This window comes from Spodoptera frugiperda, chromosome 14, assembly GCF_023101765.2.
Source record: "Spodoptera frugiperda isolate SF20-4 chromosome 14, AGI-APGP_CSIRO_Sfru_2.0, whole genome shotgun sequence".
In the NCBI taxonomy this organism is placed as follows: Eukaryota; Metazoa; Arthropoda; class Insecta; order Lepidoptera; family Noctuidae; genus Spodoptera; species Spodoptera frugiperda.
In genome coordinates this window covers 8,801,581-8,818,225 of record NC_064225.1, presented here as the reverse complement: position 1 = coordinate 8,818,225, position 16,645 = coordinate 8,801,581, and the positions used below count along the sequence as shown (strand labels likewise).

At 36.6% G+C, this 16,645-nt stretch overlaps 1 protein-coding gene and 1 non-coding gene across 2 annotated transcripts in view; both read right to left on the bottom strand.

The window, feature by feature from the left end:
* The window catches only part of LOC118279065 (uncharacterized), a 595,270-nt gene that overhangs the window by 105,883 nt on the left and 472,742 nt on the right, over nt 1–16,645 (bottom strand). The gene's annotated exons all lie outside the window — the stretch shown is intronic.
* Nucleotides 11,900–11,971, bottom strand: Trnag-ucc (transfer RNA glycine (anticodon UCC)). Its single transcript has one exon. It is a non-coding gene; the product is annotated as a tRNA-Gly (tRNA).

The following is a 16,645-nucleotide window of genomic DNA, read 5'->3' as shown; positions in this document are numbered from 1 at the left end:
TGATATAATTTTTCAAATCGGTCCAGTAGTTCCGGAGTTCAAAGCAAACAAACATACATTGAAATCCTCTTAGTAACATTAGCTATTGATGAATGAATATCACAGATGTATCGATACAAAGAATCGAAACTAACGGATAAGCTATGAATCGATAATAGTGTTGGGATTCCAGAAAAAATGTTCAATCGTCCATTACAAGTAGTTCGATATGAAAAAAATGGTTGATCCTAATTGTAATTCTACGCAAGGTGTACTTAGCACATGTTTGTAGTGACAATTTATGTTTTGTTATGCTATTTGTAGGATTAAAGGGTTTTATAGAAACGTTTGGTCAGGGATTTTAAACAAGATAACGGAAAAGAATGAATTGATAACGCGTATCACATCTAAAGGTACATTGTTCTCACATAGTTTAAGCAATTGAAACAATGTAATCAATAATTGTATTGTGAACCTGATTGAAAAAGAGTTACCTATGGAGTCTCTTGCTCGTTCTTCTCCACATGATTCGATACTTTGGAACGAGCAAATAGATTCACTTCACTAGAGGACTGACCGATAGGCAGAATTTTTATTATTATTCTATTTGTTCTGACGTTCAAAAGTGCCTTCCTGGTTCCTATTTGAAATAAATAACTTTGACTATTTTTTCCTATTTATATTTTTTTCCACGGACTCGTGGTCCGTGCCTTTGTCACACATTTTGACTTTAACTTTGTATGTAAACAATTTAGCCTGTTCTATTTTGAAAGACTGAAAGAATTATTTGCGTCTAGGCAACGTAGTGTACACATAACCTGCTCTACTCCCTGTCCATCTAGGAAGAGTGATCACGGAGGAGTGACGATATCGGCAGACGCTGTATGCGAAGAGCTAAAGACCAAACTCAGTAGCGTGCTATTGGAAAGGGAAAGGCCTATGTACAGCAGTGGATAGGAACGAGCTGATAATGAAGAACAATTTTAGTTATTCTATGTGAAAAAATGTTAATTAATATTTAAGAGAAAGGGCCGACATGCTCATAATGATGGAATTTTTCTATCAGTCACGCTTTAGGTGGTAAAGATGCAAAAAATATCACTCAATTTCACAGACTATAAAAATAATTACATATCACATGTTTTCCTTAACAACGGTCAATAAATAAAAACATCAGACCAAGTAACACACGACGTAAATGGACATGAAAATGTACATAATCAAGATTTAAAAGTATATTTTGCAAATTTTTTACTCTCCGAACGTTGAAGGTGGTCCGAATTACCATAATGTGGGTATAACAGACAATTTGGGCGCGAAAAACCGTGTAATGAGCGAAGAAATTATGTTAAACCACGGGTGTGAAGAAACGCTGGCATTTTGACGGGCACACATCAAGTTATGCTAAACCAGTATAAACTGATCTTCGAATTTGCGGAAAGATCACACAAAGCGAGACCATGATAAACTGGTTATGTATAGCTTGCTGAGTAGCTGTGTACAATGTGTGGTCTTAATTTAAATTGGACGATGTAGCCTGAGGGTTCCTTACAATGACTCTTTTCTGTTTTTTAGTAAAATTCTAGTTCTTTTTCGAGATTTTTTTGCCGTGTTGAGGTTTAGTTTGGTCAATTTAATTGTTTTAAACGGCTCTATTAAATGATTAGATTTAGATTTCAGCCATGATCGTCCCACTTCAGGGCAAATGCCTCCCAACCTTCCTTCCACTCCTCTCTGTTTAAATAAATGTTTCTTTCGAAGTCATATACCAAGAATTAAAGGAAAATCTCTCAATAAATCAAGTATTATATTGTTTTTCTTATCATCTAATATTTTCTGATTTATTTCATTGCAGGATCCAAGACAGTTATTCATGTCCCTGAGACGCGTCGGACTTCAGTGTTCCAGTGTTTTCGTAGTTATATCTACTATGGATCGTGGCTTACAGGAGTTGCAGTGGTGTTGAGACGCCGCATTGAGGACCCATTAAAAAAATCTACTGTATCACACATTGATTCAACAATGAAGCTAGAGAATGGCGGCAAGACACAAAACCAGTATATTATTGTATGCATCAAATTAAAGTTTCGAAGCCCTATTAAGACGTATCTCATTATCTACCGGACACGATGACATCGTTAGATTGTGGTCACCGGTCCCATATGGAGCGAGCAGTTTTAGGGTCAATCTATCTCCCGTCCAATCAATCAGTTGAACCATCACTTTCATATCATCTGCATGTGATTGGGATTGGATTTCTCTGTCGTGGACATATTAGGAACTTTTCTATGAGGAATATTAGTTTAGTAGCTTCTATTGTTATGTGTTTTTGGTCTGATTGAGGTTAAAAATTATGATGTAGACTTTGACTTATGTTAAGAGCATCCTGAAGTAAATTTAAGTATGGAAGAGCTATGCTTCGACCCGAATGAGCCGGCTCAACCGGAAAGATACCACGGCCTCATAGAAAACTGACGTGAAACAACGGTTGCGTTGTGCTAATCTTCCCAATCTCCGATTCTCCCTAAACCCCAAAAGCCCGGCAACGCACTTGTACCGCCTCTGGTGTTTCGGGCGTCAATGGGCGGCGGCGATTACTTATCATCAGGTGATACGTCAGCTCATTTATCGGCTTATACCATAAAAAAGAATGCTTCAATATTCTTTGCAGTACTTCCATCATCATCGTTAACCATTGTTTTACTAGCAAAAGGAACCCTAGCTATATTTAATTTGGGCGTAAACCAACCTCACTCAACATTGACTTTCACGTGAAAAATGAAATGTTTTATTTTATGTGTATATTAACTGTAATCGCCGTATTAGTCTCGCGACGTTAACTTTCAATTGTTATTACTTTCTACAGATTTATTATTGCTGGGAGAATTACCAGCTGTGTATTTATCGCGGGTGGCGTGTGGATTTGACACTAATTCATATCTATTATAGCTACCTGTTTTGATATATGGTTGTTTATTATATTTTTTAATAATCATTATTTTAGTCTCTGTTGTTTGATGGATATGATGTAATAGGTATTATTTATTGTTTGTGTCTTAGAATAAAATTAAATGTGGCCATTGTTTGAATCGATGATCTTAATTGAGAAGGTATTTCTGTCAATTTCTTTTTCTGTTATGCAATCTTGCGTGAGCGATCTAGACGCGAAGGCAGCACGGCCCGAAAACAAACTGTCAAAATCTATTGACGTGGCCTACGCGACCAAGCGCATGTGGTGGTGCGGTGAGCAGCGGTGCGGTTATTGCAAGTTCCAAGCAATGATGAGACTTACTATCATTAATAAGATGAGGTGATAATATTAATTGGGTAGTATCCTAGGTCAAATAGAAATTATTTTGACTTTGCAATACAATGAAATATTCAAAAATAATAAATGTACTTTCATTAATTAAAGTAGCTACCGAAATAAATCTGTTGAAGGCAAAAGCTCCGCTAAGCGTCGGTCAACAGTGACTGAAGTGGCGTTTAACGTGACATTATACTTATTTTTATGTTTTTTTTTTCTAGCATTTTTGACAAATAAGTACTGGATTTGACGAAGTCATAAGTAAAAATTCATAGAGAGGTATCGTTTTTAAAATTTCGATAAAAAAAGTTGAATTTGACTAATTGGAAACTACCATAATGGTGATGATTAAGAGTTAAAACCAAACTATACTTTACAATTTTTTATTAATAAAACATTGCCCCACTTTAGGATTTTCCCCTCATGGGTGCGTTTACAAACCTACAAGTTCACATACACATATGTAAGTCCCCCTTAACCCTTTAGGGGAATAACCGCTTTTATATGTAAGTTGTACTACATAATTATGTGTTTAGCCCTGCCTTCAAATGGACAAACAGACGTAAACACTGTTCAAATATAGAAATCTTTTCCCTGAATTTTAACAAAGAGGTCTTTCCTTTCCTGTCATACTCATAGCAAATAGACTTTATGCCACCAAAGAGGTTGGATTACGTCTTTTAACCTTCTTTGGAGTAAGATATGTTGATTCTATGTCATCTGGGGTTCTCCCATTGTCATTGTCATCTAGAGTAACATTGTAAAGATTACATTGTTTGTTAGTTTGCGCTAAATAGGCTCTGGAACCGCTGGACTTATTTAAATAAATTTTATACCTACCATTGGAAGTTTATTTTTCGAGGAGTGATGAAGGATTTTTGTATCAATACTATCAATCCTGTAGAATTTATTATATCTATCGATGTACATATTTCAGAGAAATCATCTATTTTTGACGTTTCAAAATTGTCTATTTGTCTTTTTGTAGATTCCATACAGGCAAACTCCAATTGAAAGAATATTTTTTTATGGTATAGGCAAATAACAATGGCTACTGTAATACTGTGTAAACTACCTAGTTCATGGGTCAGGGAATTTCGATTATCAGTGTAAACTTTTGGTCAATAATTAAAAAAATCGCCGCCGCCCATGGACACTCGTAACAGTGTGTAACCGGCGTAACCGGCGTTTTAGGGATATGACCTATGTATACTTGATTTTAAATTCGTCACAGGTGATGCTGCAGATGGAAATCTAGTTCATTATAAACAATGATTAATATTTGTCATGAATGAGTTGGAATTACGATGTGTGCACATATGTTACCCATCTGGCTTCGTGGAAATGATGTCAACGCGTATTCCAACATCTTCAGTGTGGATTCTGAAAATATTGCTATGTTTTCTAGAAGTTCAGTGTTTATTTATAGCATAGCTAGGCTGAATAAATTAATCATTTGCGAAATTATTCAGATTCTTGTGACCATATTTGTATATGTTGGTGTGGATGTGATGTGGTTTTTAGTTAGTAAGAGTCTGATTGTCTTATTCTTGGATGAAGGGATTTTACAGAGTATTTTTGTGATTTGAATCACGTCTCATTTGTTCCTAAAGAAGTGCGCGATTTTAGGTCAAGGATCAAACGTAGGCGCATAATTCTAAACTCTCATGTTTAAAGGCCTGCTAAGTACCTGATACATGTGTTACATTGTTCTCACATAGTTGAAGTAATCGAAACAATGTAACCAAGAATTGTATTGTGAATCTGATTGAAAAAGAGTAACCTATTGAGTTTCTTGCTCGTTCTTCTCCATAGGAATCTACACTTTGGAACAAGCAAATAGAGTAACTAGAGGACTGACTGACAGACAGACGTTCTTAATATTATTATATTTACTTTGACGTTCAAGAGTGACTTCCAGGGGCCTTAGTCTGACACAATTGTAATAGCAGACTAAGGCCCTGGTCTATTCAAAAGAAATAATTTTGCTTTTGACGTTGATAATTTTTAATACGCCTAAAAAAAATTATCCGACACCTCTAAGTTAGGCAAGCACATTTGAGATCATTCAATCAACAAGACCGTCAAGAATATAAACTTCATATACTTACTAGCTTCTGTCAGCGGCTTCATCTGCGTTTCAGATCACAATCTATCCGTTTCAAATTCCATCTCGATCTCTTCAGCCGTTTTGATGCGAAAGAGCAACAAACAAATTAACATACAAACTTTCGCATTTACAATATTGGTAGAATTTTACACGTGTCATAACATAATAGTCCGCTTCAACCAAAACCGTTACATACATACATACCGATATTTTTAAAGGAACCTGCCACAATTACACGGAACTATCACATACCAAATATTAATATGTTATTGTTTATATATATGCACCTACAAAGTTGCCGACAAACAATGGATTACATGTATAGCATACTGAATACTGTATTCCAACCAAAATGTACTGAGAGGTCAAGATACATTGGATATGTGTACTTTGTTTATAAACAACCAGTATATCTTGACACGGCCAGATTATAATTTGCATTTTAACGTGTTAAAAATGTTTAAATTAAATTAGACTGTATTCCAATATACGCAAGTGTTACTTTAGAATACAGTTTCATAGAAAAAATGAGAACTAGTATAACTTGACCTCTCGCAAGAGAAAGTGATTCTATAATAAATCAAACGAATTGGAAGTAACAGTAAAGTGTCAAGTTATGTTGGATAAGCTTCCGCTATTAATTTATTATGAGAACGTATGAATATTAGCATTCCAATATGGGAATTGATTGAAATATTTCACATTCCAAAGATTGATTCGAAGAGATTTGTTTTAATTCCATCATTAAGATGGTTTTCGAGACCTCCGTATGGTAAAGACCACATTAATCCGTCGGTCAAAATCAAAGTTTTGTGTTTTAATTTCATTCATAAACAATCGCTTCGGAAACTTCAAAATGGCTGATGATTACGCTGATGGTGGCCAAACTCCATCCTATTAAGTATAAACAAAAATATCGTGTCAGTCACAATAAAATAACGTTCAAAACTGGAGACTGACAAGTAAGACCGCGGTTCCGTGGGCTAAAAAGTATCCTACGTGATATTCTAGACCATAATCTACCCCTCATGATTGAGTTACAAACATACACACAAACACACAAACTCCCAGACATCCGCATTTATAAGATTAGTAAGATTTAACTCCAATTTATTGAAACAAATTCATTTACTACGAGCATGATTATAATATTTAATTTAATTTGGTCCCGATCGCTTCAGCCGTTTTGACGTGATTGAGTAACAAACATACACATAAAGACTCATGCTTTCACATTTATAACGTTAAGTAACATGTCCTATTCACCATATTAGCTAAAATATGTTGCCTATTGCCGTAATGTGCACATTTGCCTTCGGGGATGAAAAGCGGGACGTTGTATGTATTAGCTAAAAATATTCTGCTTCAATAATTTCCAGAATCTAGGATCAATCCTCAATAATAGTTAGGAATAACCGATATTGTCATAGATTCCTCTAACATCAATCACACAACGCGTACCAGGGATACATAAATCCCAAGATAGTATTCGTAGAAAACTGTTGCGTCAAGCGATAAAGACAAGTGAAGATCCCAAGATGTTTCGCGGGGAAATCCATACGCATTCGCACGCACTCACACATTGTGTGCTCATTTTGTACACACATACAACTTCACGCCTTTTATCCTCTAAGGGGTAGGCAGAGGTGCACATTACGGCACGTAATGCCGCTATACAATGTACACCCACTTTTCACCATTTTGTGTTAAAGTCCCATTTAATAGGGGGGAGCCTATTGCCATATCCTGGACATAATTTCAGACTCCGTGCTACTACCGAGAAATTTTTTAAAATCTGAAAAAAGCCTAGTAATAATTTGCTCGACCCGGGAATCGAACCAGAGACCCTTTGTTCGGCAGTCGCACTTCGTCACACTCGCGTCCGGCATTGGTTCAGGCCATGGTGCGTAGTGAGAGGCACTGGGATGCCGTTTCCTACTTCTGCGATGCAGTCATGCTAGCTAAGGAGGAGTCGGGGTGCGTGATAAAACAATCTTCCGCACACCCCAGCTGTCGCGAAAGACACTCTGGCCACCGTAAGTGCGGGTCTGCGGACGGCAAGCAAGACTAGCTCGACCAGATACAGAGCCATGCGTACGACGTAAGAGTCTGACACTCCTCTCACCTCACACAAGGTGCGAGGAGTCCTTGGATGATATTTCCCCCTTAAAAAATCCGCACGTGGGTTGAATTTTATGTGCTGTAACCGACCACCCGTGCCTGTGAATACTTTCGTCTTGTTCGCCAATAGGATTGCAGTAACTCAAGTATTGTAGTACAGAAGTTATCAAGTTAACCTACTCCAATCTGTCTCAGGTTAAAAGGTGTAGATAGGTTATAAGCGCTCAGAAAGTGGCTCATTAAAATGTGGACAATTGGCAATATTTTTGTAGTATAAGTCTGCATGTTGGAAAATAGAGAGGGGCGTGGTTTGTAACGTCTCGCGCTCCTCGTAAAGTATCACGCATTATGTTAAAGGGAAATCCAGTTATGACATCTCCTCTCTGTATTTGCTTCATGCTAAATACTTTGCAATAAAGTCGGTATAGTTTGTCGAGCTGGTGTTTGTTTATAAACGTTATCTTTAGTGTTTCAAGGAAAAGTAATTTAGCAGTTATTATTCCTTATCTCACTGTTCCGTCTTCATGTAGATGAGGAAAATTAATATCAGAATATTTGTAAAAGATAACGATTCAGACGTACTACCGTAACATCAAGTTGTTGTTGCCTGATGTGTGACCTAAGGCTACCTCAGTGTATATTTTTGCAAACACCCCTACTTTTGCTGTGGGTATTATAGGTATTAATCGACTAAAGGACTAAACATTTGACAGAGACCAGGTCAGGACAGGTTATATATAAAAAAATCAAAACACTATGCATCCATAGTGTACAGTGTGGTTTTATAACTCTTTTGGATATATTGGTCTTCCTCTGTCGGATGTGTATGGTTATGATCCTAAAGTCGGCCCTCACACACCCACGAGAAGAATAGCGGTGATAAAAAAAATGAATTCTACTCTACTAATTACTACAGGATAATTAACCCAGTTAATAAGGTTCAGTGTTGATCGTTAAGTTCAACAATATGTCGTAAATATTGATATTAGACGCATACACGTCCTTGTGTCGATTGGTCATATACATCGTAGCTTGTACTATTTTTGTCTATTGTGCGTGTGTATCAAACTTGTAAACGGATGGACTGATCTTTGATATTCTTTATGGTGTGGATAGATGAGAATTGCAAGGCCTGCAATTCTAATATTTTATATAAGTTAAAAGTTTTACACGTCAATCTCTTAAATAACTAGACGAGCCCGGCATTTCCTATCTGACTCTGAGAAGGAATGCCAAAACAGATTCAGAGTATGACCTCTGAATCTGTTTTGGCATTCCTTCTCAAGTCCCTTTTAAATTCCAGACAAATGAAATAAAGAATAATGTGCCCAATCCCATCAATGTGCCCAACTTATCTTAACATATTATAATCTTTCCTAATTTCTGCCAATGTACACAATTATACATGCATCATCGTTACCATAATTGTCTAGTTATTCAAGATTACCATTTGGAATCCCCAGGATGATTAAGATCCTTAATCCACAACTGAGTCACACTGCAATATGCACAGTGAACAGTTTGTTTCCAAGCTAAGCTAATTTGACTCTATTGGAATAATCAAGTAAAGAGAGAGTTTATTTTCATGACTAAGTGACAAAGCAAGAGATGTATAAATATGGAAGGGTGGATAGAAAGAAGACGAACAAAGAAAGATGGAAATGTTGTTTGAAGAATGATATGCAAGAGACGGGAGTTTGTGATAAGAGGATCTGCTAGGCTATTTTGTAATTATCAGTTTAAAACATTCTCGCCCGTTGTTAATCGAGATTATTGTCACGACGGACTGCGATCGAGCTTACTTCAAGTGTTTCTAAAAGACACAGAGTAGTCTAGCTGATGTAGGAAAATGGAAGAAAACAAATTATGCCAACAGTAGGTGACTAGACAAGAACACGATCGAAGACCCAATTTCCTTAAATACTCAAACCCCCAATCTCTGAGAGCCACCAATGCATTTGTGACAGAGTCAGACTCTTACTGACTAAAAACAATTCCGTTCCTACTCCTGCTTTTCGAGCCGGAGTCCCGGAAAACCCGCTAGTTTGTCCGCGGCTCTGTAGCCCTATACTATAAGAAATGAAATATAGTGCTGAGTTCAAGGAACCTGGGATAGGTAAGGGTAGAATGAGGAGGAATAACATCTTTACTGGTGTGTGAATGATTGACAAAAGGATTACGTACCTACAGTACTTTAAGAAGTAAGATAATCAAGAAAATCCCCATCATGATTGAGAATATTAAGATCCTTGACCCACAGCTGAGTCAGAGCACAATTCGTTTGCAAGCTAAGTTAATTTGAGTCTATTGGTCCAATCAACTGGTGGACAATTGCCACGCTATGTATTCCCAATCTTTCCATCAGTGGACTGAATTGACGTGAGTCATCGCATCTAGTTTGTTATTGTCACTTTGTTACTGATGTATTTTGTAGTAGTTAGGCGTAAAATTTTGGTAGTCACCGTAGCCTAATTAGGTAGACGTGCAATATTAATTTTTATGTCATTATCAGAAAAAATAGCTCTCTAAAAGTATCGTCACAAAGTCTGATGGACAGGCGAAATAGGCACTTGTGGGAAAGTCACCGGTCATTTGCGGCTGGAATGGGTCATCTCGGCTTCGGAGTGATACCTCACTCACAGACAACCGTCGTGAAACAACGCTTGCTTTGTGTTTTTAATTTTACCGCAAACCCAATTACCTTCCCAATCCCCGATTCCCTTACAAACCTTAAATACCCCCAAAGGCCGGCAACGCACTTGTAATGCCTCTGGTGTTTTGGGTGTCCATGGGCGTCGGCAATTGCGCTAAGCGGGCGTACCGAGCGGAAGGAACTTAGCTATCTGAATAAGTCTTATTTCTATTACTAGTAACCTTGATTCGGTACATGTAATTCTAGTAGTTTACAGAACCTAGGTAAGTATTTAGTTATTTACCTATTAACAATAAATAATATGAATTCGATATTTCCGCACAGATGTTATTCTAGGTAGTCAAATAACTGAGCTATTAACATAATACCTTTATGGATAACAGCACGTGAAAATATCCTACAAACCGTTAATAGATTTTCTACCTTAAGACTTTTGGTATAAGGATGAAAATCGATTGAGGAAATTGGATAGTTTAGTATAGCTTCATGTGCTTATTATGTTTAGGTAAGTTGGTATTGAGAAATAGTTTTCACATTATTTAGTTGTAGCTTCTGCAATCGGCTTCGCCTGTGTTCCTGTGGGATATAAAGTAGCCTGTGTGTTATACCAGGGGCCTTAGTCTGCTATTACAATTGTGTCAGAATGGTCGATCATTGAGCAGTGCAAGAGGGACGGAGCTATACAACCTACATAGCTCCGTCTCTCTTGCACTGCTCAGTGATCGACCATTCTGACACAATTGTAATAGCAGACTAAGGCCCCTGACCATGATCTATCCCTATTTCAATTTTTATTCTGATCCATTCAGTAGTTTTTGCGTGAAAGAGTAACAAGAAAGTATAAGTGTGGGAGATCCATGCCGCGGCACGAATAGGCCGGCTCGACCGGAGTGGCCCTCACAGAAAACCAACAAACAATCTTGCGTTCCGTTTCGTGATTACCGAAGGCCCAATTATACCCCTTCCCAATTCCCGATTCCCCCAACAACCCTTAAATTCTTAACCCCGAAAGGCCAGCAATGCACGTGTAACGCCTCTGGTGTCCATGGGCGGCGGTATATACTTGCTTACCATCAGGTGATCTGTCTGCTCTTTTACCGGCTTATACCATAAAAAGACAAACATCTATACTCACAAACTTTCGCATTTATAATATTACTAGTATTATAATAGTAGGTGTATTCTTACTATTGTAATAGTACACGTATTTACATTACTACCGTACTTATTCTATTCTATTATTAGTCTTATTTGTTTTGCTGTGGTAAGGAAATTTGTATGGAATTTTACCTTGTGGTAATTAAGACTTGAAACCATAGATTTAAATATTCCTGTGGTTTAGACTATAAATAAAATTCATTACTACAATTTGCACAAAAATACGTGAATTGAGGCCTACCTACGTATTATTATTTAGATTCAACTGTGAGCCATAAATAGTTTTTTTTTTTTTTTTTGAAGGGGTATAATCATTCAATGATTTCTTCCGCCTTGGGTGAGGTGAGAGGAAGTATCAGACTCTTTCTGACCAAAAACCACCCCGTTCCTACTCCTGCACCTAATAAATAAATACATTAGGTATAATTAGGTACTTTTGAATTCAGTTCAAAATTCTATCGATATTTTTTGAAAGTTAAAAATATCAAAATTTTACTTAAAATTTATTTCAAAAACTTACAAAAATGTGTAAAAAAATAGTTACAAATACATTTCTCAAGCAGCAAAAGTGTGCGTCGGCCGGGAATCGAACCCGGATCAACTGCTTGGAAGGCAACTATGCTGACCATTACACCACCGACGCAGCTGTTTGAAGCGACGAAATACCCGTTCAATTTCGCAAACGCTTATCGACGTGACCGGTTTTGATGCGCTGTCGACGATGACGTCATAATATGGCACGATCTCAATAATATGTTTTTCAACGTTTTGTAAAAGCAATTGTTCAAATAACTGTTTTTATGTATTGAGGATACCTAGTTTAGTGGATATGGAACAATTGTAACACATTTTTTGTGTTAACATTTTAATAAAAAGACAAAATAAGCTACTATGTGAGTAACCGAATAATTTTGTTATATACGCGAGTAAACAGATCGGAATGTTTATTTTGTAGGAAGTCAATGGTTTTATTACTTTTTTATCAACATTTTATCGCATTAGTGATGCGATAGCTTTTATACAGTAAAGAGGAAAGATTTGACTGTTTCTTTGTGCTGAATTGGCTTCGAAACTACTGGACCGATTTGATTTTTTTTTTCAATTTTGAAAATCTTGTTTTACGTAACATAGGCATTTATTGTGATATTCCTATAGATTTTATTTTGGATTAGGCCGGTAAGAGAGCAGTCTTTTCACCTGATGGTAAGCAATCGGTTTTCTGTGAGACCGCGTGGTATCACTCCGGTCGACCTGCCCATTCTTCGATTCATGATTATTGCTATGAATTAATTATTATGTTTTCGGCTTACTCACGTAATGTTTTGACGAGGAACTCGACTAGTTTCACTGCTACTGTCCGTAGCAGTGCGACAATCGCCGCGTCGTGTGTCGCGTAATGCTGCTCATGAATATGAGCCTCTAGCATGGCTTGAAACTAGTCGAGTTCCTCGTCAAAACATTACGTGAGTAAGCCGATAACATAATAATTAATTTAGTATGTCTCACGAAAGTTACAATAAAATCATATTGCTATGAAATAATAAATTACTTGCGTGCGACACCACAGACGGAAAGCAGGTTTCAATAAATAAATGGCTAATATTTTTCACTTATTTATGCTAATTTTGGATAAAAATTCACGTATGTATAAAATTTTACTAACACTTATACAACCGGCACTTTAGTTTATGTGAATTCGTCGTTAAGGAAACATATTTTAGTTTTATTTTGTTTTTATTAAAATGTCAACGTCTTATTGAGTGTTGTTTGAATTACTAAAAACAACGGATCGGTTTGACGTATACACGTACACCTCCTTTTTCTGGGAAATCGAATAAAACAACTTCAAATTGTACTAAAGTTATGTTTTATTCGACTTACTTACTTAAGTAAGTCGAATAAAACATAACTTTTGTGTTTCGTTGTGTGTGTGAGGTTACCGGAGGCCCAATTCCCCCGAAAATTCCCAATCTTCCCCATCCCCATTCCCGAACAACAACCCTTAAATTCCTAACTCCCAAAAAGCCGGTAACGCACTTGTAAAGCCTCTGGTGTTTCAAGTGTCCATGGGCGGCGGCGATTGCTTACCATCAGGTAATACGTCTGCTCGATTACCGGTAAGTCCCAAAAAAAAAAAGCTTGAAGTGTTATTTAACATCCTAATGTTTACAATCTCAAATCAAACATGAAGTTGAATTAAAGATTTTATTCCTTTTATTATCTGGCGAATAAGATTCAAGTATTCAAGTTTTCTATTCAGGAAGTACCTTAAGAATTTTGTTGATCATCATGAGTGACACAGGTGTTGGAAAAATACAGTATTTAGTCACAATTAATATAAAATTCGTAGAAGAGAGGAAGAACATTTAGAACTAATTTATTATCGTATTAAAATTAATATAATAAGTATTTGGGATCTTTAATATTAACTTTAATTTTAAGATATTTCTATTAATATTTTAACTAACACATTTTAAACCAATACCATATAATATTTTCATGTGGAATTTATTAATGGCAGGGTAAATTCTCATTATTATTACAAATAATTTTCTCTCCCTTTCATATTTATAACTGTATAGTGGAGACAGAAATAATACAAAAACTTTTTCAATTCGTAAGTGCTATAAGTAATTAGGGGGAAAAATATTTCTACCTTTTTTTTTTTTTTTTTTATTACATTTAATGAGTCGACATTTGACCACTATCTCGCCTGATGGTAAGTGATGATACCTAGTACTTATAGGACTTTCAACCCTAATTTCTTTTACATTCAGAAATGGACCCTAGTTTAATTTTTGCTCATACAAGTACTAAATGGCGTGGAATTATTCTGGTCACACTAATACGCCACTATAGTATTTTAAGTACCTATTTAGGCTTTGTAATGAACTAGTCTAAGTACCTAGGTACTTACCCACAGGACATTTAATTTTTTAAACCCCTTTGCTTGACGTTCACCAAATTAATTAGGCGTTAAAATGGTGTATAAAATTTTATAGAGGGGTCTCCGAGCACAAATCGACATCAATTAATATTTGAAAATATCTTGACTTGGTTCATGAGTGGATTTGGCTACCATTGTGCCGATAGTGTCGGCCAATGGGTTAATCATACGTCTTAGATGGTTTTTCCACCAGAGATGTAGTAAGTTGTGAAACTATGTGACCGTTTCCACTGATAATATGCAGCTCGAGTAAGTAATGTGTTGATAGTAGGAAAGCCATCCATAGCACGCATCTTTTCGTATAAACAACATTGCTTGGCTGAGTCGGTTTACACCAGTGTAAAGCTATGTGTATGTACCAATAAATATAATTGGTGGAAGTCAAACGCATCCACAACAACGTAGCATAGCACATCTCCGCTCCGGTGGAAAAGCATACTTAATGAGTTCATCTCTGCTGGTCTCTTCAAAGAATAAAAGGCGTAATGTTATGTCATGCTAAATTCAATTTCTTATTCTCTCATAGACAAACTAGCTTTCCGCCCGCGGCTTCGCCCACGTGTAATTCGGTTATATATAGCGTTTTTTAATGATCTCGACAGGGCTTTTTCTTCCACAGGCTGAAATCTTGTTACAACTGGAATTAAATATAGCCTGTGTTACTCAGGGATGATGTAGCTTTCTAATGTAACGTCTCTTCACTTGTTTCCTTTTAGCTGTTTGTATGAGTAGTGTTAACACAAAATAGGGATTTAAAGGCGTGATTTTATTAATGTTATGCATGTATGTACATAATTATGTATGTTATTATGTATGTTAAAGAGACGACTGAAAGTTGTCATACAGTCTTTTTTTTTTTAAGGATGGGAAATCATCAAATGACCTCTCCCGCTCTGGGTGGAACGGAAGGGAGTGTCAGACTTTTACTGACTAAAACCCACCTCGTTCCTTCAGTTGCCCTTTGCGTTCCGGGGCCACGGTATCTCGTTAGAACTTTCCCGCAGCCCCGGCTCAGTTTATCCCGTTTCCCCCCTTGGAGGTTGACATTTCAAAAATCCCTTCTTAGTGCTCACTTATGTTACTAAAGGAACCTCTGTTCAAAATCTCAGACTCCTATACCGAGCGGTTTCGGCTGTGTGTTAATAAATCAGTCACCCAATCGCACCCCTAAATCACGATTGGAGGGTAGTTTGAAAAAACTTATAATGTCAAACATATTTACTTGCCTATGTACGTGTTCATGCCAAGTTTCAAGTTTATAAACCCAAGGAATAAGATTTTTCATAGAAACGTTTTTACCCCTTTTCCCCCTTGGGGTTGAATTTCAAAAATCCTTTCTTAGTGCTCCCCTACATATCCCAAGGAACCTACATTCCAAATTTCAGCTGTCTACGACCAGTAGTTTCGACTGTGCGTTGTCTGTCAGTCAGTCAGTCAGTCAGTCACTCAGTAACGGAAGAGTTTTATATATATAGATATCTTCGTCACGCACAATGCATGGGATCGTCATTTGTTTATGTTTTTTTTTTTAATAAAAACAATAACGCAATTTAAAATTTGACGCAAGCAGGTGTAATCTAAGAAATTATTATATTAAGTACACTATTTCTATTAATACTAAACCTTATTTTAAAGATATTAAAGTAAAAAATCCAATATCAGCTGATGTCTTAAAATTTAACTCACGATACAAGGTGAATTAAGCTTTGTGTCTAATAAAGTTAGGGTTAAGTTTTGTTTGTAAAGTCTCCCCTAATGTAAGACTTGGCATATTTTCTTGAGGTGCCGTGGTTCCGTGCCACTGGTTTTTGTGTGAATTTAGGGTTCCTTAGGAGCGGAAGTAACGAATTATGTTGATTGCAAGGGGTTGATAGTTTATGTAGATTCACATGTGTCGTGTCGAGGAATTTTAAGTATATTTTGGTTTCTTTAATGTTTAGTTGTTTTATTTTGGGAAATTGCTGTGGATTTCGGAAATTGCTGTACTTCTTGTTTTGTGTGTGTTAAAAATCTTTGTAGTGACCAGTTATGTGCGTACTTATGTTATAAGTCTTATGTGATGGTGGATGAGCCAAGAATAGAATTCCAAACACCAGATTTCTTTCAAGGCTTTGGGTTACTCTATTTTCATAAACTGAATATGCCTAGAAATTGACTCGGGGATTGCTGGAGAGTTGCGGTCCATGAAAATAGCAATACGTTGTTTCTTTACGAGTTTGAATCTGGATTAAATTAAACAAATACTTAATTAACTATTGTGAGAGACATACAATAATAACTAAAAATCCAGTAAGCTGTGCTCTGCACACGCTACTCATGATGAAGTCCCTCTGTGACTTGAAACTAGTAGAGGTTTTTTCCATCAATGTA